This window comes from Balaenoptera musculus, chromosome X (assembly GCF_009873245.2).
Source record: "Balaenoptera musculus isolate JJ_BM4_2016_0621 chromosome X, mBalMus1.pri.v3, whole genome shotgun sequence".
Classification (NCBI taxonomy): domain Eukaryota; kingdom Metazoa; phylum Chordata; class Mammalia; order Artiodactyla; family Balaenopteridae; genus Balaenoptera; species Balaenoptera musculus.
Window position 1 is genome coordinate 85,328,292 of NC_045806.1, and position 22,436 is coordinate 85,350,727.

General features: G+C 36.1%; 1 protein-coding gene and 1 pseudogene across 1 annotated transcript in view; one reads left to right on the forward strand and one right to left on the reverse strand.

The window, feature by feature from the left end:
* The window catches only part of LOC118888426 (nuclear RNA export factor 2-like), a 295,223-nt gene that overhangs the window by 128,685 nt on the left and 144,102 nt on the right, over window positions 1–22,436 (forward strand). The window lies entirely within an intron of this gene.
* On the reverse strand, window positions 6,692–7,879 carry LOC118888429 (annotated as a pseudogene).

Consider the following 22,436-nt stretch of genomic DNA (forward strand, 5'->3'; position numbering starts at 1 on the left):
TATAGTTTATCTGGTCTTAGTAGGACCACCCTCATCATTGCCACCATGAGGAATTTTTCCTTATGCCTTGAAAACTGAGGTTTTCTCTGAGGTTAATACTTTTCAACCTTGTTTTCTGTTTATTTGCCTTTTCTTGGTGTAATTTTACTCATTCAATTACTTCAAAACTTTCAGTACTGTCAGCATCTATTTGAATATTGAATTCAGACCAAATCCACAAGTTTTTCTTTGTCAGCAGAGGTGTTTCACCCATTTGAATAGAAAGATGTTCATTGTGTGTTTCAAAAGTGAAAAAAAAGTTAGAAAGCAGTGTGTAAATTTATCGTTGCTTCATTTTAGAGCATATATATTTATGTATTACATATATTAACAATGAGTCTTAAAGTATATATACTAAAATGTGGGTGTTTATCTTTAGATGGCATAATTTTGAATGATTTAATTTCTTTCTCTTTGATAACTGTATTTTCCCCAAATTTGTATTTATTACTTACACCCTTAAATGTAATAAAAGTAACAAAAGTCATATGTCAATCAGCTTTTTAAACAAGTGTCATTTAATAAAAACTTGTTAAAAGAACAAAAAATGCATTTCAAGGTTTTTTTTTTAGAATTTCTTTTTTAGCAATATAACCCTAGTATTTATCACCCTGACATTCTTTTAAAGGGTCACCCTTGTCATTCATGAAAAGAGAATACTCTTTACCTCCCAGGGCTGCTGAGCGGATCAGATGAGGTACCCTATGTGTGAACTTTGTTGGCTTGGACCCTACCTGACTCCCCTGCCCTTTCAGAACCCTGGACTGCAATGATACTTAGGGAGAACTGAGGGATATCTAACCTATGCCCAGGGACAATTTCAGGCAACTGAGAAGTAGGTGCCACCCTCCTCTGGATACTGCCATGTCTTCTAGACTCTACTGTCATTTCTCCTTCATCTTATTCCTTCTGCTGACAGAGGTTTTGGAGTCCTCAAGGTGACAAAGCCTTCCTGATTTCTGTGAGATCATTGTTACACTTATGAAGGTGGGTACTACACAAAAGTGCCTCAGCAAATAATGTCTTAGCCAAGGTCTTAGTAAAAACAGGAATTTCTTATTTTACTTATAGGTCCTCTGCTCTCTAGGGACTCAGACATGATTCCATTTGGGTGGAGAGTGCTGGGTTAAGACATGAATAAAACAAAATGATGACTTGAACAGTTGGAGTCAGCCACTTACTACCTTAATTATAATAAAGACTATATATTTTTTCTGCTAGTAAAAATTTACAAGAATAATCTCCAGATGGTGACAACATTGACTTTCTGCCTGCCATGTTATTGCCAGAGGTGACTTCTCTCTCAGGACACTCTACAGTCTCTCATATAAAAAATTCTCGGCAGACCCACTCACTAGGGCAACAGACACACATGAAGTATATAAATTACAGAGATATTCACTTTCTTTGATCAAAACTGAGTAACATTAGCCAAATCTGATATTATCCCTACATGAAAGAGTTTAAAATATTTTGTAAGATAAAAAAAAATTCCTAAAAGTGTTAGCAATTACTCCTCTGCAGAACTGTGCCATTCTCATAGCATGTACAGTTTCTTTATCAACCTTATACTCCTAGTGTCTATTACAATGTTTGAAATATTGTAAATGTTGAATAAATGTTTAATAGGGCCATTTTGACTCTGTGGGGATCCTCAAGTCCTTTACCTAGTTCTACTCTTGACTAAAGAATAGCAGGTAAGTCATTTCATTTCTTTAGAGGCAAAGACATGCATTTCCTAGGGAGCCTAGTAGAGGCCAGATGGCACGCTAAATTAAAACACGAATAAAATTTAGCGAGATTTTCATAGTGTGTCACACAGACTGCCTGATTTAGAATCTCCTGTTGTAACAGAGAAGAACAAACCTGACTCCATATTGGATCTACTCCTTTAGCTCTAACTTTTGTGCTCTGTTGCCTGTGCTTAGTTATGCTGGCTCTGTACCTTTGTAAAGGAATGTTGCCTGTAGCCTGAAATATACATAATAGCCCTTTCTCAAGGCTCTGCCTCCCAGGCTTGTCCTTTAAAGGTCTAACACTTTTCATCCATATAGAGATAAAAGTTGTAGAACAGAGAATAACACTTGTCTTGTTGGAGGTTTACAGGAACATCGTGACCAGACCTACCTGGATAGCTGCAAGAACAAAGGATTATCACGTCCCCTCCGGGGTCTGGTGGGCACCAAGAAGTTTGTAACAATCAGCCACACCCTCTCCTCTTTTTGTATAAAGGAAGCCTGAATTCTAACTCTGGTAAGACGGTTCTTTGGGACACTAGTCTGCCATCTTCTTGGTCTGCTGGCTTACAAATAAAGTCGGTATTCCTTGCCCCAACACCTTGTCTCTTAATTTATTGGCCTGGTCTGTGGCGAGCAGTAGGAGCTTGGACTCGGTAACGCTCTCTATTGCTAATAATGTAGACTTTGGCACCCTTCTCTGGATTACATGAATCAATCATACTTCCAACTGGGCCCAGAACATGTATTGTTAACATGCTTCCCTGAGAGATTCTGATGTGTACTAACACTGGAGAACCACTGGTGGTACAGTGGAAACAGTTATATTAAGTACTGCCTTAGTTCATTTGGGCTGCGATAACAAAAATACCATAGATTGGATGGCTTAAATAACAGAAGTTTATTTTTCCTTGTTCTGGGGGTAGGAAGTCCAAGATCAAGGCACTGGCAGATTTGGTTTTTGGAAAGGGCCCGCTTCCTGATTCGTAGACTGCAATCTCCTTTCTGTGCCCTCATACTGTGGAAAAAGCAAGGGAGGTTGCTGGGGTATCTTTTATAGTGGCACTAATCCCATTCATGAGGGCTCCATCCTCAGGACTTAATCACTTTTTAAAGGCCCAAACTCCAATTACCATCACAGTGGGGATTAGGTTTCAACATATGAATTTCAGGGGGACACAACAAATAGGTCTAGAAAAAGACTGCAAGGAAATACATCAAAATGTCAGAGATTCTAGCAATGCATATATCACATGACCTAAATTGTCTTATTCTATGTTAGGATCAATTTTTTAGAAACTTTTAACATTTCTCACATTGAAATATATCATAAAATACATGTGTAGATTTTATGTGATAGTTTTATTTTTTCTTTAAAAAGGTGTTACTGAATCAATGGTGAATGTTGCTGATGCTGTAATCTAGTAATCAAGAAAGTAAAGTGCATAAACATATATGGGAATGTGCCTACACAAATAGAAAAAGACATAAAGGAATTCACCATTGAAGACATGTGGGAATGGATGTGTGATAAAATGTAATTTTTCTGCTGTTATTTACTTCAATGTCTGGTTTTTAGATTTTTACTTTTTGTACAGTTATAATCTTATTGTCATTAAAACAATTCTGAATATATATATGTCATCATGTTAATTGGGACTATGCAGAAAAATGGTAATAATAACAATATTCATAACATACTTTTAGCATGCACCATATTAGTGACAGTGTTCTCAGCTATTTACAGGTACTAATCAATCCATTCCTCAGAAGAAATCTGTGAGGGCTATACTATCAATGTACCCATTTTACGTAGGAGGAAACTGAGGCACATAGAGATTAAGCAAATTACCTGTAGTTGTATAGCTAGTAAGTTTTAAAACCAGGATATAGCCCAAACTATTGGGTCCAGAATCAGTGCTCTCAGCCTCTCAATAAAACAAATACCTAATCCATTAAAGCAATGATTGGAACAGCCACCTATTTTCTTAAATATAATTTTAAAATGGCTGTTTTTTAGATATCTTAGTAGTGGCAAATTCCAATCCTATTGTTTCCTCTAAAGGGAGACGGGTTTCCCCTCACATTGAATAAAATTAGGCATAGTAGAGATAATCAGGCCATCGATGTTGGGAACCAAAAAGGAAAAAAAAGCAAAAGGAAAAAAATGGATTCCCTAATATTGAGGACTTGAGAGGTAATCATGTTAAGTCCAAGGAGTTAAGGAACACCTGGAGACAGCCACCTATTTTCTTAAATATAATTTTAAAATTTTGTTGTTTTGAAACATATTTTAGTAGCAGCAAATCCTAATCCCACTGTTTCTTCTAAAAGGAATTGTATTTTCTCTCACATTGAATAAAACTGGGCATAGTGGAGATAATCAGGCAATCGATGCTGGGAAGCAAAAAGGAAAAAAATGGAGTCTCTGACTGGAGAGGTAATCATGTTAAGTTCAACTTGTGAGGAAGATGAAATTAGGGGAGAGCAGAAACTGTGAAGAAGTAGAAGCAAGGACACAGAGAAAAGCTTTCCAGGAGAAAATTAAGTCACCTGTCAGCAGTGGGTGAAGATAGGCATTTGTTGTATGAATGCATATTTTGTGGGAAAGAACGTGCCAAGTAGACTTTGTCAATCTCTTTGATTCATACACATTTTCAAAACTGAATAGGTATTGTGGGGTAGATAATATCTCCTAACTTGTTTTTAAAAATAATGACAGATTTATTTTTCTCTTTTAGCAAAACTTGGATGTCTATTGAAGAAACTTAAAAAGTAAAGGGTCACCTTTGTGACCAGAGCCAGCATTGCAGCTTGAACATCACTGAGCTGGAAGCCTGGGACAGAGAAACAGTGTTAATCTTGATTAATGGTGGAACAAATTTTGGACCTGTTGAGACTGAGGTAAGTTTGGGACATTCAGGAGGAAAGTTCCACTAGAGAATTGGATAAAAGTCTGTAGGGCCAAAGAGTAGTTGGGCTGGACATGTGGAATTGTAGTGACAACTGCAGAAGTGAATGGGATCAGCCAAGGAGAGCATGGAGACAAAGAAGAGAGAGGACTTGCAATATTCAGGGAAGCAATACAGCTCAGGCTCTAAGAGTCCAGGTGTTGGAACTTGTCACTTCTAATTGGTCTAAATCTCCACTCGGCCTCTCAGTATTCCAGTAAAATAAAACTATGAGATGGTTATATAAGATTCACATTGAATATAAGAACAGAGAAAGGGTGAAACCAAGAAAATGTTGAAAGGTATATTATGCAAATTGTATCTGTAAGAATGCTGGTACCGCTTTTTAAATATCAAACAAGGTAGAATTCAAGGCAATGGATATTTATATAGATAAAGAGGGACATTTAATAAAGAGAAAAGATCAATCCACCAGATGGTATCCTAATCCTTTATTTATATGCACCTAAAGGCATAAAGCAAAAAATAAAAATCAGAATAACAGGACAAGTAGAAAAATTCATAATTATAGTGAGAAGGAATAATGTAAGTTTCTAGGTAACTAATAGTATGGTGGTGCAGTGGTTAAGAATCCACCTGCCAACGCAGGGGACATGGGTTCGATTCCTGGTCTGGGAAGATCCCACATGCCGTGGAGCAACTAAGCCCGTGTGCCACAACTACTGAGCTGGTGCTCTAGAGCCCGTGAGCCACAACTACTAAGCCCACGCACTGCAACTACTGAAGCCTGCGTGCTCTAGGGCCCACGTGCCACAACTACTGAGCCTGTGTGCTGCAATTACTGAAGCCCGCGCACCTAGAGCCCGTGCTCCGCAACGAGAAGTCACCACAATGAGAAACCTGCACACCACAACAAAGAGTAGCCCCTGCTCACCACAACTAGAGAAAGCCCGCATGCAGCAACGAAGACCCAACACAGCCAAAATTAATTGATTAATTAATTAATTTAAAAAAAAGAACTAAGTACACATCCCCAGAAATTCCATTCACAGGAATTTTTTAAAAATAATAATACATGTAAAAAAGTATCCAACAAAGTAGGCCTTAAGGAAAGAAATATTACTAGGGATAGAGAGATATTTTATAATGGTAACATAGTCAATATAATATGAAGGTACTAAAATTCTAAATCTGTATGCTTCTAGTAACATTGCTTCAAAATATACAATACAGGGGCTTCCCTGGTGGCGCAGTGGTTGAGAATCTGCCTGCCAATGCAGGGGACACGGGTTCGAGCCCTGGTCTGGGAAGATCCCACATGCCGCGGAGCAACTGGGCCCGTGAGCCACAATTACTGAGCCTGCGCGTCCGGAGCCTGTGCGCCGCAACAAGAGAGGCCACGATAGTGAGAGGCCCGCGCACCGCGATGAAGAGTGGCCCCCACTTGCCGCAATTAGAGGAAGTCCTCGCACAGAAACGAAGACCCAACACAGCCATAAATAAAATAAATAAATAAAATTTAAAAAATATATATATACAATACAAAAAGTATCAGAAATAAAAGGAGAAGTAGAGAAATCTAAAGTAAGTGTGGGACATGTAAATATACCTCAGTAAAAGATTGATAGAAGAATCAGAAAATAATATCAGTAGAAGTATTGAAGATTTAAGCAACTAGAATAACAAATTTGACCTAATTTACACACATAGACCAATACAACCTACAACTGCAGAATATAAATTCTTTTCAAGGCAAATGGGACATTTGCTAAAATTGACCTTCTACTAGGTCCATTAACCAACTATCAATGAATTTCAAAGTATTGGAATAGTTCAGAATATGTTCTCTGATGACAGATGAATAATAAAGCTAAGAATAACAAATAGATAACAACAAGAAAATCTCAAAGTGTTTGGAAATTAATCAGTACATTTCTCATGAGTAAAAACAGAAAATCAAATTTAGCATTATTTTTTTTTCTTTTCTTTTCTTTTTTTACTGTATTAAAATACTGAGTTTATTTCACATGTATATTTTTGTCTCCCCACCATTTCCATTTGTCTGACCACCACTACTACTATGTCCTATCATAACATTCCATACATACTTAAAACCAAGCAAAGGGTGGAGTTCCAACTTGAAAAACTAAACAGGCATTTTGGACAACACATTCTTGGCAATGGAACCTGGACAACATTTATCAGACATGGTAGGGAAAGTTCTCACTCTGCATTATAAAAAGGACAGCCAGATATCAACTGTTACAGAGGTGAAATAAGACGGAAAAATTTAACAGACTGTTTAAACTATTTTCTTAAAGAGACTTCCTCCACTGCAGAGATCTTGAATAGCCTCCTGGTCAGTCATCCGGAAACAATTCTTCACATAATTGATGAATTTGGCTTCCGCTTTGGGAAGGGAACCACCTTTTTCTATACTTGCTTGCAGTTTTGCTTTAATGTCTTCTACAGAGCTAGGTCCTTTTGGTGTTTTAGGAGTTTTTTCCTGTTTTTTGAAGGATTCTTGAGCTTTTGATCTTGGTGTTGATGGTTTTGAGTCTTTTCCATTCTGGTTTGATTTTTGTGCATTTTTGGCTGGAGTATCTCGTACGGATTTCTTTACTGGAGTTTTTCTTCAGCTTCCTCATCATCAGAGTAATCATCATCATCGTCATCATCGTCGTCGTCATCATCATCATCATCATCTTCATCAGCAGCAAGTTTCACTTTTTTCTGTGGAACCTTGCTACCACTTCCAGGGGCAGAACGCTTTCCAGATATACTTAGGAGTTTCACATCCTCCTCCTCTTCATCTTCTGACTCTGCATCTTCCTCCACAGCTACTAAGTGCTGTCTGCTAATATGCACAGGCCCTGAACCACACTTCAACCGTAAGACCACAGGTGGTGTTATTTCAAAGCCCCCAAGGGAAACCGTTGGCTGCACAGACATTTTCAAAGTTGCCAGTGTTACTTTAATTGGACTGCCTTCATAATTCATCGCCTCTGCTTCGACAATGTGCAATTCATCCTTTGCGCCAGCCCCTAAACTGACCGTTCTTAAAGATAACTGGTGCTCATTTTCATCATTATCCACCTTAAAGTGATAATCTTTGTCGGCCTTTAGTTCACAACCGAAAAGATAGTTCTGGGGCCTCGGGGGACTCATGTCCATGTCCATCAAATCTTCCATGGGTTGGTGGCACACACTTAGGTGGGAGAGAAAGTGGACGGAGATAAAAGACTACCGTTCGAAGGAACAGTCGTGCAGGACGGAATCAGACCAGGGAAAAAGCTAGCATTATTTTTAATTGAGTGATAATGAAAACACAGCATATGAAAACCTGTGGGATGCAGCTATCTGTGCTTAGTAAGAAATTCTATATCCTTAAATGCATATATTAGAAAAGAAGAAAGGCTGAAAAATATCGATGATCTAAGTTTGCTTGTCAATACATTTTGGAGAAAACACCAACAAAAATCTTAAGGCACAATTCTTAAGGCAGGAAATAAGAATAGAAACTAATGAAAGAGAAATGAAACACACAAAAGAAAGAAACAGACAAAATTTTAGTCTAGGTACATACTAATAAAATCAAAACCCTTTAACAAAATTGATCAAGATAAAAAGAGAAGACACAAAGTAAATGTCAGGGGTAAAAGAACAACAGTACATATTCTACAGATTTTAAAAAAGAGAATAAAAGGATAATATGAACAATTTCATACCATTAAATTTAAGAATTTAGATTGTGCATGAATTTATTAAAAAACAACTTACCAAAAGGGAAAAAAGAAGAAATAGAAAATCTGAACAGTCCCATATCTATTAAATGAATTGAATTGCAAGTGAAAATAATGCAATATATCCACTTTGGTGATGACAGCGGGAGGACCTATGAAGACCTACTTGAGAGCTAAATGAACAGAGCAGGAAAAAACTATAAAAACATTTAATGTCTCTAGAAATTGTCCTAAGGGAAAACAGCAAATGAAGAAACATTTATTTCAAAAAATCTACTAAAACTTGGTAAAAATAGCAAGGATATCTGGCATTTGAATCAGGACCTGCTCCCTCCTTCCTTTCTGTCCCTAGCTCAGCTTAAAGGAAACTCTACTCTGGACAGGCATGGCCAGGAAGGCAGGATTTCCTTTCCCCTCAGCTCCCAATCAAGGCTTATGATATCTTCACTGAGAGGGCAGGCCACCAGCATTTCTCATTCCCTCCAAATCAGTGTTGAAAGGCTAAGTTCTTGGTGAGTATGGCCAAGAGGTCATGGATTCCCTTCTTCTAACCAGTCACTACCCATAGGGCAAAGGCTCTACCCAACAGTGGCAGACCAAGAATATAGTGGCCCTGATTGCTCTCACTCCAGCTTGCTCTTAGAGCAGAGGTTCCAAGCTAGGAGAAACAAGCCAAAAAACCGAAGAGCCTACTGCCCTGCCTAGAGTAGCAGCTCAGAGTCTTTGCCCAGAGAAGGAAGCAGTCCTTAAAAACAGAGGGCTCCTAAGTTCTCCCCAAAAGGACTGGCTTAATGTGAAACATAGTTTGGGGAAGATGAAGCTTAAAGGTACTCTAGAAAACAATATCTTCCCTTAATTAAGAACAACAAGTTAAATCATAGGCCAGCTGGTACACCAGAGAGAATCAGGGAAAGAGTTAGTAAAGAAGAATCCATATATACAATGGAATATTACTCAGCCATAAAAAGGAACAAAATTGAGTCATTAGTTGAGACGTGGATGGATCTAGAGACTGTCATACAGAGTGAAGTAAGTCAGAAAGAGAAAAACAAATATCGTATATTAACGCATGTATGTGGAACCTAGAAAAATGGTACAGATGAACTGGGTTGCAGGGCAGAATTTGAGACACAGATGTAGAGAACAAACGTATGGACACCAAGGGGGGAAAACTGCGGTGGGGTGGGGATGGTGGTGTGCTGAATTGGGCGATTGGGATTGACATGTATACAGTGATGTGTATAAAATGGATGACTGATTAAAAAAATAAAAAAGAAGAATCTGCTGGGGGTCAGAATAAACGTCAAAGACTGGCCTCAAAAACTACTCCTGACTGAATTTAATTTGATCAGACTGTTGAGCATATTATGCCCCAAGGCTTTGTTGAAAACAACAGAGCACTCAGTCTATAATTAGTGGAGCCTAACAGGCCAAGTGTAATACCAAATTAAGCAGACAGTTTAATACCGAGATTAAAGAAAGAGACAGTCAAAAAGAGTGTTGGTAAAAACCAATTGTAATCCTAGGATACCTGTGCATGTCCCCAAGTTTGCACCATCTGAGGAGTGACACCAGAAGGTTCACATAGTAGGGAAAATGGGCCAAGTCACAAGACAAATGAGTAAACAACAACCAAAGCAAGGAGTAGGAAAAAGGGGGAGGTGAATCAGTATCCAAAGATGTAAAAATAAATTAAACTATACAGATTTCAACAAAAATTACAATATATGCTGTCAAAGAAAAATTACACTGGACAGAGTTAAATATCAAAGGAAGATGTTTTTCTTGAGACTGAACTCAACTATAAATACAACAATGACAGCAGGGGATTTATAATCAAAAGGTAGGGAGAGGGAGTCACTAGATTAAAAATTAACAAAAGTAACTTGATTAGATATCAAGAGTGAGGGGAAGAGGAGCTTAATTGAATTTCAAGTATGGGAGGATTCTTGCTAAACTGGCTTAGCAGGATTCTTGCTAGAACTGGGCTCAGCAGGATTCTTTACTAAAACTGTTCTTGACAGCCCAGTCAAGAAAACTCAAAGGATCCCGATTAGCCGCAAGAGGGAGGGAATATGGGGATATATGTATACGTATAGCTGATTCACTTTGTGATACAGCAGAAACTAACACACCATTGTAAAGCAATTATACTCAAATAAAGATGTTAAAAAAAAAAGAAGGGAGTCCTTCTCAGTACAAAGAAACAGGCATATGAGACCCACATACAGGAAAGAGGGCCAAAAAAGGTATAACACATACAGAAAGAAATGGTAGAAGCCCTTCCTTATCAGTAATTACTTGAAAGGTAAATGGATTAAACTCTCTAATCAAAGAGCAGAGATTGGCAGGATGGATAAAAACCATGATCTAACTATATGCTGTCTACAAGAGACTCACTTTAGATTCAAAGACATATATAGATTGAAAAGATAGTAAAACATATTTCATGCAAATAATAACCAAAAGATAGCTGTATATCTATAGGATTATTAAACAAAATAGACTTTAAGATAAAAAAAAGTTACAAGAGACAAAGGACATTATATATTGATAAAAAGTTAAATTCATCAATAAGATGTAAAAATTATAGGCATATATGTATGAAACAACAGAAGCCCAGAATATATGAAGCAAACATGACAGAATTGAAGGGAGAAATAGGCAGTTCTAGACTAATACTTGGAGACTTCAACACCCCAGTTTCAGTAATGGATATCACATCTAGACAAAAGACCAATAAGGTTAGAGGTCTTAAACAACTCTATAACTCTATAAACTAACTAGACCTAGCAAACATATAGAACATGACACACAACAACAGCAGAATAAACATTCTTCTTAAGTGCATATGGAACATACTCAAGGATAGGACTTCATTTAGGCCACAAAACAAGTCTCAATACATTTGAAAAGATTAGGGTAATACAAAGTATCTTCTCTGGCCACAATTCAATGTAAAAAGAACACCTACAACTCAACAAGAAGACAAGCAAATTAAGAATGGTGAAAGGACTTGAATCTCCAAAGAAGATATAATAACGAGTGACCAATAAGCACATGAAAAGTTATTCAACATCATTTAACACAGCAAAATACAAAGTAAAAGTAAAATGAGATACCACTTCACACTCACTAGGATATCTATAATAATAAAAAAAAGGAAAATAACAGGTCTTGGCAAGGATGTGGAGAATTGGAACACTTGAGCATTGCTGGTGGGAATGTAAAATAGTGAAGCTGCTATGGAAAACCTTTGGCAGTTCCTCAAAAAGTTAAACATAGAATTACCATATGACTCAGTAATTCCATTCTTAGGTATATCCCTAAGAAAATTGAAAACAAGGACACAAACATATACTTGTTCATGAATGTTCGTTGCAGCATTATTCACAACAGGTAAAAGGTGGAAACAATTCAAGTTCCCACCAAGAGATGAATGTGTAAACAAAATGTAGTATATGCATACTATTGAATATTATTCATCCATAAAATGAAGCTCTGAAGCATGCTAACAACATGGATGAATTTTCAAAACATCATGCTAAATGCAATAAGCCAGACACAAAAGGACAATATTGTATGATTCCACGAATATAAAATATTCTAAAATAGACAAGTTAGTTGAGCTGGACAGTAGATTGGGGATTACCAGGGATGGGGGGAAAGAGGGAAATGGGGAGTTATTGCTTAATGGGTACAGAGTTTCTGCTTTAATTGATGAAATAGTTTTAGAAATAGATAGGAGTGATGGTTGCACAACATTGTAAATGTAATTAATGCCACTGATTTGTACACTTAAAATGGTTTAAATGAAAAGTTTTATTTTATATATGTTTTACCAAAATAAAACCCAAAAACTACAGGGATGACATGATCTGAAAATCTGTTGTTACTATGTTGCTTCTCTCAGTATTCAACCTGTTGATTGAATTCTTATTAGGATTCACTTTCAGCCATTAGCTCTCTTAGTTGCTTTACTAAATTTGTGTTTATTTCTTAGAGAAAACTGAAGTAAACAGTGAACGTCAGTTTTAAATGAGACTAGAATAAGATTTTACTTGAAACAAAAATCAATTCTATTTCTATTTCGCATCAATGAGCACACTGAAAATAAAATTAAGAAAAAATCCATTTAAAATAGCATCAAAAAGAATAAAATATGTTGGAATAAATTTGAAAAAAGTGCAAACTTGTACTCTGAAAACTACAAAATATTTTTGAAAGAAATTTCAATACAATTTTTATCAAAATCCTGCTACCATTTTGTATAAATTGATAAATGATCCTAAAATTCATATGGAAATTAATGGGATCCCAAATAACGAAAACAGTCTTGAAAAAGACCAAAGCAGGAGAAGTCCACTTTATGATTTCAAAACTCTCTACAAAGCTACATAATCAAAACAGTGTGATACTAGCATAAGGATAGACATAAAGATCTATGGGACAGAATTGAAGATCCAAACATAAACCCATATATTGATGGTCAATTGATTTTAGATAAGAGTGCCAGAGTGTCAAGACTATTCAATGGGGGGCGGGGGGAACAGTGTTTTTTTGTTTTTTTTTTTGAGGTGAGGTTTATTTATTTATTTATTTTTGACGGATGGATGTCCAGTTGTTCTAACACCATTTGCTGAAAGGACTATTCTTTCTTCATTTGCACCTTTGTCAAAAATCAACTGATCATCTTTGTGTGGGACTATTTCTGGACTCTTTATTCTGTTTCAGTGATCTATTATCTTTCTCTTACCAATACCACACTGTCTTGATTACTGTAGCTTTGCATTAAGTCTTAAAATCGCATAGTGTGATTTCTCCAACTTTTTTTCATAATTGTTTTGGCTATTCTAGTTCCTTTACCTTTCCATTTAAATTTTAGAATCAACTTGTCTATTTTTTATTTAAAAAGTTCTTCTGGCATTTCGATTGGATTTGCACTTAATTTATAGATCAATTTGGAGAGAACTGACATCTTTACAATGTTTAGTCTTCCAATCTATGAATATAGTATGGGAACGGTCTTTTTAACAAACAGTGCTTGGAGAACAGATATCCAGAAGAATGAAGTTGGATACTTACCTCACACCATATATAAAATTTAGCTCAAAATAGACCGAAGACCTAAATGTAAAAGCTGAAACAATAAAACTCCTAGAAGAAAACAAAAGTGTACATCTTTGTGACCTTGGACTAGGCAATGGTTCTTTAGATATGATCTCTAAAGCACAAGGATCAAATGAAAAAATAGGCAAACAGGACATCATCAAAATGAAACTTTTGTACTTCAAAGACAATCAGAATGTGAATAAACAACCCACTCATTTATAATAAAAAAAAACTCCTATTCAACTAAAAACAGTAGGTAACTTCCTTAATGTGATAAATAGAACCTTAAATAATAATTAATAAACCTTCAACAACCCTGATACTTTAATGGTACAAAATGGAGGGTTTACCCCTTGATAGCATGGTGGAGACAAAGATTCCTTTCATCACTTCTACTAAAAAAATGTGTTGTAAGTCATAGCCTATACAGTAAGGTAAGAAAAAATGTTTAAGAATTGAAAAGGAAGAAATAAAGCTGTCATTATTTGCAGGCAACATGATTGTTATATACAAAATCCAAAAGAATCTACAGACATAATATATACATTAATAAGTAAATTTAGCAAGTAGCTGGGTGCAATGTCAATATTCAACACTGAATTGTATTTCTATGTATCATTAACAAACAATTAAAAAAGAAACAAAAATTTACCATTTACAATTGTGTAAGAGAATATTAAATACTTGGGAGTAAATCTAACAAAGATGTGCAAGACCTCTACACAGTAAACTACAAAATATTATTGAGAGAACTTAATGAATACTTATGTAAATGAATACATAAATGCATAAATAGACAAAATGTGACAAACTCCTCAAATTGATGTATCCCAATGGAAATAACAATATTTACAAAACATCCAGCTATATCAAAAATAAAAAATAATCAAAGAAAACTTTGATCCTCTTTCCTAATCTATTTTTCATCTCTTATCACAAGTAGCTGATTTTGTCCATATTTCCTCAATTTGAATTTTTGAAAACAAAAATTTTATTTCACCAGCTTATCCCCAACCACACTTACAAAAAACGTTAGTCATTTTTATGTTTATTTTACTCATTTAAAAATATTTTGTATTTCCTTGAACCAAAAACATCCTCAATTGTAAGTTGCATCACTTAATTTCAATACTCTTTTCAGGATAAACAATATAAGGGTAAACATTCCACGTAAAATACATTCCAATTTCAGAAATGCTAAAATATGAAAAACCTGCAAGCCTTAGAACTCATAAACAGAAGTTAATTATGTTCATTCTTTGGATACAATGTTCAAACAACAGTGAATAGTTTGATTTGTTTCTCTGTACCCTTTCTGTGTATTATTATAATTAATATTTTTGACATTATCTATAGGGTTTCACAACACTTATTTGCTCTTTCCATTCCTTTTCTTGTCTCCAGGACAACAGGGCGCTAGTACCTGAAAGACTTTATGGGACTAGAAATACTTCAACACAATTCAGTTGTTCATTATGGGAGGGCTATATCACCAGTGAATGCCAGTCACCAATTTCCCTTCACTCTATCCCTGCCCTCTTATTTCACTCTCCCCCCATCATCACATCACACATTTTTGTCTTTGCCAATCTGAGAGGTCAAAAGTGTTCTCTTCTCCTTGTGGCATTCATTTCCCTTTCTCTGTTTAACAGAAAGGGACTACAGTTTCCCTTATGGCTACTGGACATTGGCACAAGTTCTCTGACATATTTTTTTTCTTTCCTTTGCTCCCCAGGCATAGATCTCCTAAGTCCACTTCTTTCCTCAACATTCACTGATATCCATTTTTCCTGTGTTTTGAAAATGCATGAAATTAATACAGAGCAGCATGTCAAGATGGGGTGAATAGACTTTAAGGAGGGATTTTTCTTTTTAATATTTTTTCTTTCTTTCCCCTTTTCCCATAAACTTCTCTTATTCTGATAATCAGAAAAGTTAATAAAGGTTTTTTTATTTGACGAAAGAAAACATTCAAGGTAGGAAAAAAATACGTTTCCTAAAGAAAATTATTTGTTTCAGTAGAAATACAACATTACCTTTATTGCACTAATTTGTACCAAGTACAAAGTGTGTTTGTTTGGCTACATACATAATGAAAGTTTTCAGCGTTTTAAAATAGATGCTTCTGATCTGGAGCATGAGTATACTGTGCCCTTCACCCACACCCCACCCTAGTTCATTGGGCCTTTCAACCATCCTCCTATTCAAGGGGCCACAAAGACCAGAGTTTACCATTCTCTGATTACCAGGAAAGCTCTGTACTACCGCCTCTATCCTCGCTAGGCCTGCCTGTTCTCTGCCTTTATTCACAGTGCCCAGGTGGAAGCTGCCCTGGACCCTGTCTACTCTCTCCCACATGGATTATGCAGTCTGCTGCACCTTTCACCTCCAAATTACCATTTCTAGAGCCCTGGGAGGAGCCTAGGCTTACTGAAGCGTTGCTTCCTACCGGACCATCTTCCCAGTGGCCTCTCAACCAGACAGGTCAGTTTCCAAGGAACTCTTACCTTCTGACCAGATTGATTAACCTAGACTGGGTACTCTCACTGGAGAAGTCTGTAGACTACCCAAAATTGCATCCAAGTTCCCTCTGAGTGTGTGTGTGTGTGTGTGTGTGTGTGTGCACGTGTGCACACATGTTATAAGCAGGGTTATATGCACTTTTGTAGGGAGGTCGTTCTAGTCAAAATATGTAGATATGAGGTCCATGGAGGTTATATAACATGTTTAAGTTCACCCAGCTAAATGAAGAGTCAGATCTGGTATTTATATCCAGGTTGTTGGACTACATGGCATGTGGTCCTAGACATTAAGTTCTGTTGCCTCCCAAATGGTGTTTCTTAAGATCCTGTTATATTTTCACTTCTCTGTTTACAGTGTATCAAACAGCCCCACCTGGATATCCCATAGACATCTCAAACTCAATCTATCCAAATATGATCTTGCCATCTTCCCCTTGCCCTTATAACTTTCCTTACCTGATACCTCCTCCTTTTCTCATGAACCCTATGGTGATTGGTGCCAACATACAAACAATACTTTCTCTCTCATCCCATACAATCAATCAATCCACAAGTCCTGGAGAATGTAACATTTGGGGGGATATGATTCCATTTGTGTATAATTTTTTTAAAGTAATATTAAAAAGCATTTTTTAAAATAAAAATTTTAGGGCTTCCCTGGTGGCGCAGTGGTTGAGAATCTGCCTGCCAATGCAGGGGACACGGGTTTGAGCCCTGGTCTGGGAGGATCCCACATGCCGCGGAGCAACTGGGCCCGTGAGCCACAATTACTGAGCCTGCGCGTCTGGAGCCTGTGCTCCGCAACAAGAGAGGCCGCGATAGTGAGAGGCCCACGCACCGCGATGAAGAGTGGCCCCCGCTTGCCACAACTAGAGAAAGCCCTCGCACAGAAACGAAGACCCAACACAGCCATAAATAAATAAATAAATAAATAATTTAAAATAATTAAATCTTAAAAAAAAATGCTGACTTCCATCTTAAAAAAAAAAAAAAGAAAAATTTTAGCTCACAACAAAATTGAGAGGAAGGTACAGAGATTTCCCATATACCCCTTGCATAGCCCCCATCTTTATCAACATTACTCAACAGAATGGTATATTTGTTACAATTCATGAACCTAAATCAACACGTCAAAATTACCCAAAGCCCATAGTTTACCTTAGCGTTCACTCTTGGTGTTGTGCATTTTATGGGTTCAGAAAAGTGTATGACATCTATCATTATAGTATCATACAGAGTATTTTCACTGCCCTAGAAATCCTCTGTGCTCCACCTATTCGTACCCACCCCAACCCTTGGCAACCACTGATTTTTTTACTGTCTCCATAGTTTTGTCTTTTCCAAAATGTCATGTATATAGTTGGAATCATATAGTATGTAGCCTTTTCAGATTGGCTTTCTTTCACTTAGTAATATGCATTTAAGTTTCCTCCATGTCTTCATGGCTTGATAGCTCATTCCTTTTCAGCGCTGAAAAATATTCCACTGTCTGGATGTACCACAGTTTATTTATCCATTCATCTAGTAAAAGTCATCTTGGTTGCTTCCAGGTTTTGGCAATTGTGAAAAAACTTCTACAGACATCTGTGTGCAGGTTTTTGTGTGGACATAAGTTTTCAACTCCTTTGGGTACATATTAAGGAGCATGATTGCTGGATCATATGGTAAGAGGATGTTTACTTTCGTAAGAAATTGCCAAACAGTCTTCCAAAATGGTTAAACCACTTTTCAGCCCCACTAGCAATGAATGAGAGTTCCTGTTGCTCCACTTCCTTGCCAGCATTTGGTGTTGTCAGTGTTCTGGATTTTGGTCATTCTAATAAATGTGTAGTGTATCTCATTGTTGTTTTAATTTGCATTTCCATGATGACATATGATGTGGAGCATCTTTGTATATGCTTACTTCCCATCTGTATCTCTTCTTTGGTGAGGTGTCTGTTAAAGTCTTTGGCCCATTTTTTAATCAGGTTTTTGTTTTCTTATTGTTGAATTTTAAGGGTTCTTTGTATATTTTGGATAATGGTCCCTTCTCAGATGTGTCTTCTGCAAATGTTCTCTCCCAGTCTGTGGCTTGTCTTCTCATTCCCTTGAACTGTCTTTTGCAGAGCAGAAGTTTTTCATTTTAATTAACTCCATCTAGTCAAGTATTTCTTCCATGTATCATGGTTTTGATGTCGTATCTAAAAAGTCATTGCCATGGCCAAGGTCACCTAGGTTTTCTCCTATGTAACCTTCTAGTAGTTTGATAATTTTGCATTTTACATTTAGGTCTGTGATCCATTTTGAGTTAATTTTTACGAAGGGTGTAAGGTCTGTGTCTACAGTCATTCTTTTGCATGTAGATGTCCAGTTGTCCCAGCACCATATTTTGAAAAGACCATCTTTGCTCTATTGTACTGCCTTTGCTCCTTTCTCAAAGGTCAGTTGACTCTATTTATGTGGGTCTATTTCTGAGCTCTCTGTTCTGTTCCATTGATCTATTCTTCTATTCTTTTGCAAATACCACACTATCACGATTACTGTAGATTTATAGTAAGTCTTGCATTTGGGTTGTAGTGCCAGTCCTCCAATTTCATTGTTCTTCAATATTGTGGTGGCTATTCTGGGTCTTTTACCCCTCCATATAAACCTTAGAATATTTTGTGATGTCCACCAAATAACTTGCTGGGATTTTGATTGGGATCTAACTTTTTAATATGCTTCTAGAACTAGTTTTTCTATCCAACTCTTCTACCACTACACACATTTAAGCTACCACCATGTTTCCCGTCTAAATAAATAATGCCAACATACTTTTAAATGCCAAATCAGAAATGTGGGTATTATCCTTTCCTTTTATTCCCTCACTTCCCTCAATCTCATCAATGACCAGTTCCTTGAGAATTCAACCTTCTAATTATCTTTCGCCTCTACCTACTTTTTCCCAAACCTACTGCCTGTTATTGCCATGGTTCAGGTTCAAGATACCCAGTTATACTTTTCCTGGAATACCGTGAAAGTTTACTTGCTGGCATTCCTACATCATATATTGTTCCTGTTTAATGGATTCATTTTTTTCAAATATGAAATCTTATAAAATCACTGCTATTCAGTATCTTATTTCTTCTTCCTCCCATAGTCCTGTGAGATAGGTACTTTTGGAGAAATGTTCTTTAAGAGGATGATGTAGTGGGGTAGAAACCTCTACCTTCTCCAGGATAAAAAGGAACTTTGAGTTACTTATTTACATATAAGTTTTTAGCAGCTCACAGCCTTGTTACCATGGAATGCTGAGAGGATAGACAATAAGTACACCTTTGGATTATTTAGAAGATAGGAGTCCAAGATCTTATGTGGGACAACTACTGTAAAAAATGAAAATTATGCATAAATTCCTTTATATAAATTAATTTCAATTTCAATTCAAATTACAAGGAATCTGTTTTGGAACTTGAAAATGTTGCTCAAAAATTCCTCTGAATTATAAATACACATACACAAATTACAAATATACATACACATACAAATACACAAATTGATGAAAACAAATAATAAAAGCAAACTGTACTGCCAGATAAATTAACAATAAATTTTTAAAAGTGACTGCCCAAGAATAAAGAAAATAGCTAAGGAATAGCATTTGAAAGTTGACACAGATCTAGAAACAACTTGGCTTTTAGAATGTAATAAAGATAGCCTTTCAAATCCATATGGTCCTCAGTCCCAGACTTCTCAGCCTGAAGGACAGAAGTTCACTGCCATTCTCATCCTCATCAGGGGGTGTCATTAAGTGAACCTACATATATGCATTATATAGTATGGCCATTAAAATGTGAATGTGTAGAAGCTGATAAACTGGTCTCATCAATTCATAAGAAGGACACATGGAATGATAAGTAGATTGGGTGCTAGAATCCCAGCCTTGACACACTCCAGCGTTAAAAAGTATTATGTAAAAACTTTGAACCTCAGTTTCTTTATCTGTAAAATTAGCATAACATCTATAACATAGTTTTAAGTCCATGGATCTAAATGTAGAAAACACTAACGCAAAGCACTTTATTTCTAACATTGAGATAGGTTTAAGAGGACACAACTGACCTGTTGGAAATGGTGTTCTGGCTAAGTAGGTAAAACCCATTGACATGAGCATATTTAGAGAATGATTATGGACTAAAATGTGAAGGTCAAAAACAGTTTAGAGAAAGTGGCAGTCTTCAAGAGCTGGGGTAGTCTGAAAAGACTACAGATCAAAAAGGTTTTTAACACAGTCCTGGTGATGTGAGGGGAATAGACAGCCTTATGCATTGCTGATGCTACTGTAAATTGGTACAAACTCTTAGGAGCAAAATTTGGAAATATCTCTAATAATTAAAATGCATATAATTTTGTATTGAAGTGAAATTCACATAAAATAAAATTAACTATCTTAAGTGTACAATTCAGTGACATTTAGTATACTCACAAAGTTGCACAACTGTTACTTCTATCTAGTCCCAAACATTTTCATTACTCCCAAAGGACACCCTGTACCCATTAAACAGTCACTCTCCATTCTGCCCTGTCCCCAGCCCTGGCAACAACTGATTTGTTTTTTGTCTTTATGTATTTACATATTTTGACATTTCATACAAATGGCATCATACAATATGTGACCTTTTATGTTTGGTTTCTTTCACTTGGCATAATGTTTTCAAGATTCATCCACGTTGTAGAATGTATCAGTACTTCATTCCTTTTTAGGAGTGTATAATAGTCCATTGTATGGGCATAACACATTTTGTTTATCAACTCATCATTTGATGGATATCTGGGTTTTTTCCACCTTTAGGCTATTGTGAATAGTGTTGCTATGAACATATCTGTACAGCAGTTTGTTTGAGTACCTATTTTAAATTCTTTGGGGTTCATTTCTAGGAGTGGAATTATTGGATCATACAGTAATTCTGTTTAACTTTTTGAAGAACTGGCAAACATTTTTTCTACAGGGGCTGTAACATTTTACATTCCCACCTGAAATCTATAAGGATTACAATTTCTTCATGTCCTTACCAACACTTGTTATTTTCAGTGTTACGGACTAGGGTCATCCTAGTGGGTGTAAGTGGTATCTCATTGTGGTTTTGATTTCCATTTCCCTAATGACTAATAATGTTGAACATATTTTAATGTTATTTTTGACCAACTGTATATCTTTTTTGGAGAAAAGTCTACATTAAAGTCCTTTGCTAATTTTTTAGTTGAGTTGTTTGTCTTTTTGTTGTTGAGTTGCAGGAGTTCTTTATATATTCTAGATACTAGACCCTTACCAGATATATGATTTATAAATATTTCTTCCATTCTGTAAGTTGCCTTTTCACTTTCTTGGTAGTGTCCTTTGATGCACAAGTGTTTTTAATTTTGATGGCGTGCAATTTATCTATTTTTTTTTTTTTTTTTGCTCATGCTTTTGGTGTAATTTTTAAGAATCCATTGCCAAATACAAGGTTATGAAGATTTGCTCCTATGTTTTGTTCCAAAAGTTTTATGATTTTAGCTCCTATATTTAGGTCTGTAATCCAGTTTGAGTTTATTTTTGGATATAATGTGAGTTGGGGTCTAACTTCCCTCTTGTGCATGTAGATATTCAGTTGTTTCATCACCACTTGTGGAACAGCTTATTCTTTCTCCAATTGAATGGACTTGTCACCCTTGTCAAAAATCAATTGACCATAGACATATTTCTGGACCCTCGGTTCTATTCCATTTATCTATATATTTATCCTTATGACAGTACTACACTCTTCTGATTTCTATAAATTTGTAGGGTTTTGAAATAAGAAAGTGTGAGTTTTTTACTTTGTTTTTTTGCCCAAGGTTTCTTTTTTACCTATTTGGGATTTCTTGCAATTCCATATGAATTTTACTATTAGCTTTTCCATTTCTGGAAAATAGATTGTTCTTGTTTTGATAGGAATCACATTGAATCTGTAGATTGCTTTGGGACTTATTGCCACCTTAACAATATTAGGTCTTCTAATTCATGAACATGGGGTATCTTTCCATTTACTTAGGTCTTATTTAATTACTTTCAGTAGTTTTTTTAATTTTCAGTGTACATATATTGAACTTCCTTGGTTAAATTTATTCCTAAGTATTCTGGTCTTTTTCATGCTTTTGTACATAGAATTGTTTTCTTAATTTCATTTTTGGATTGCTCATTGCTAGTATATAGAAATACAACAGAATTTGGATGGCTGATCTTGTGTCTTGCAATTTGCCAAGTTCATCTATTAGCTCTAGTAGCCTTCTTGTATATTCTTTGGGATTTACTATATATAGTATCACACCACCTGCAAATAAAGATACTTCTTTTTCAATTTGGATTTGATTTATGTCTTTTTCTTGCTTAAT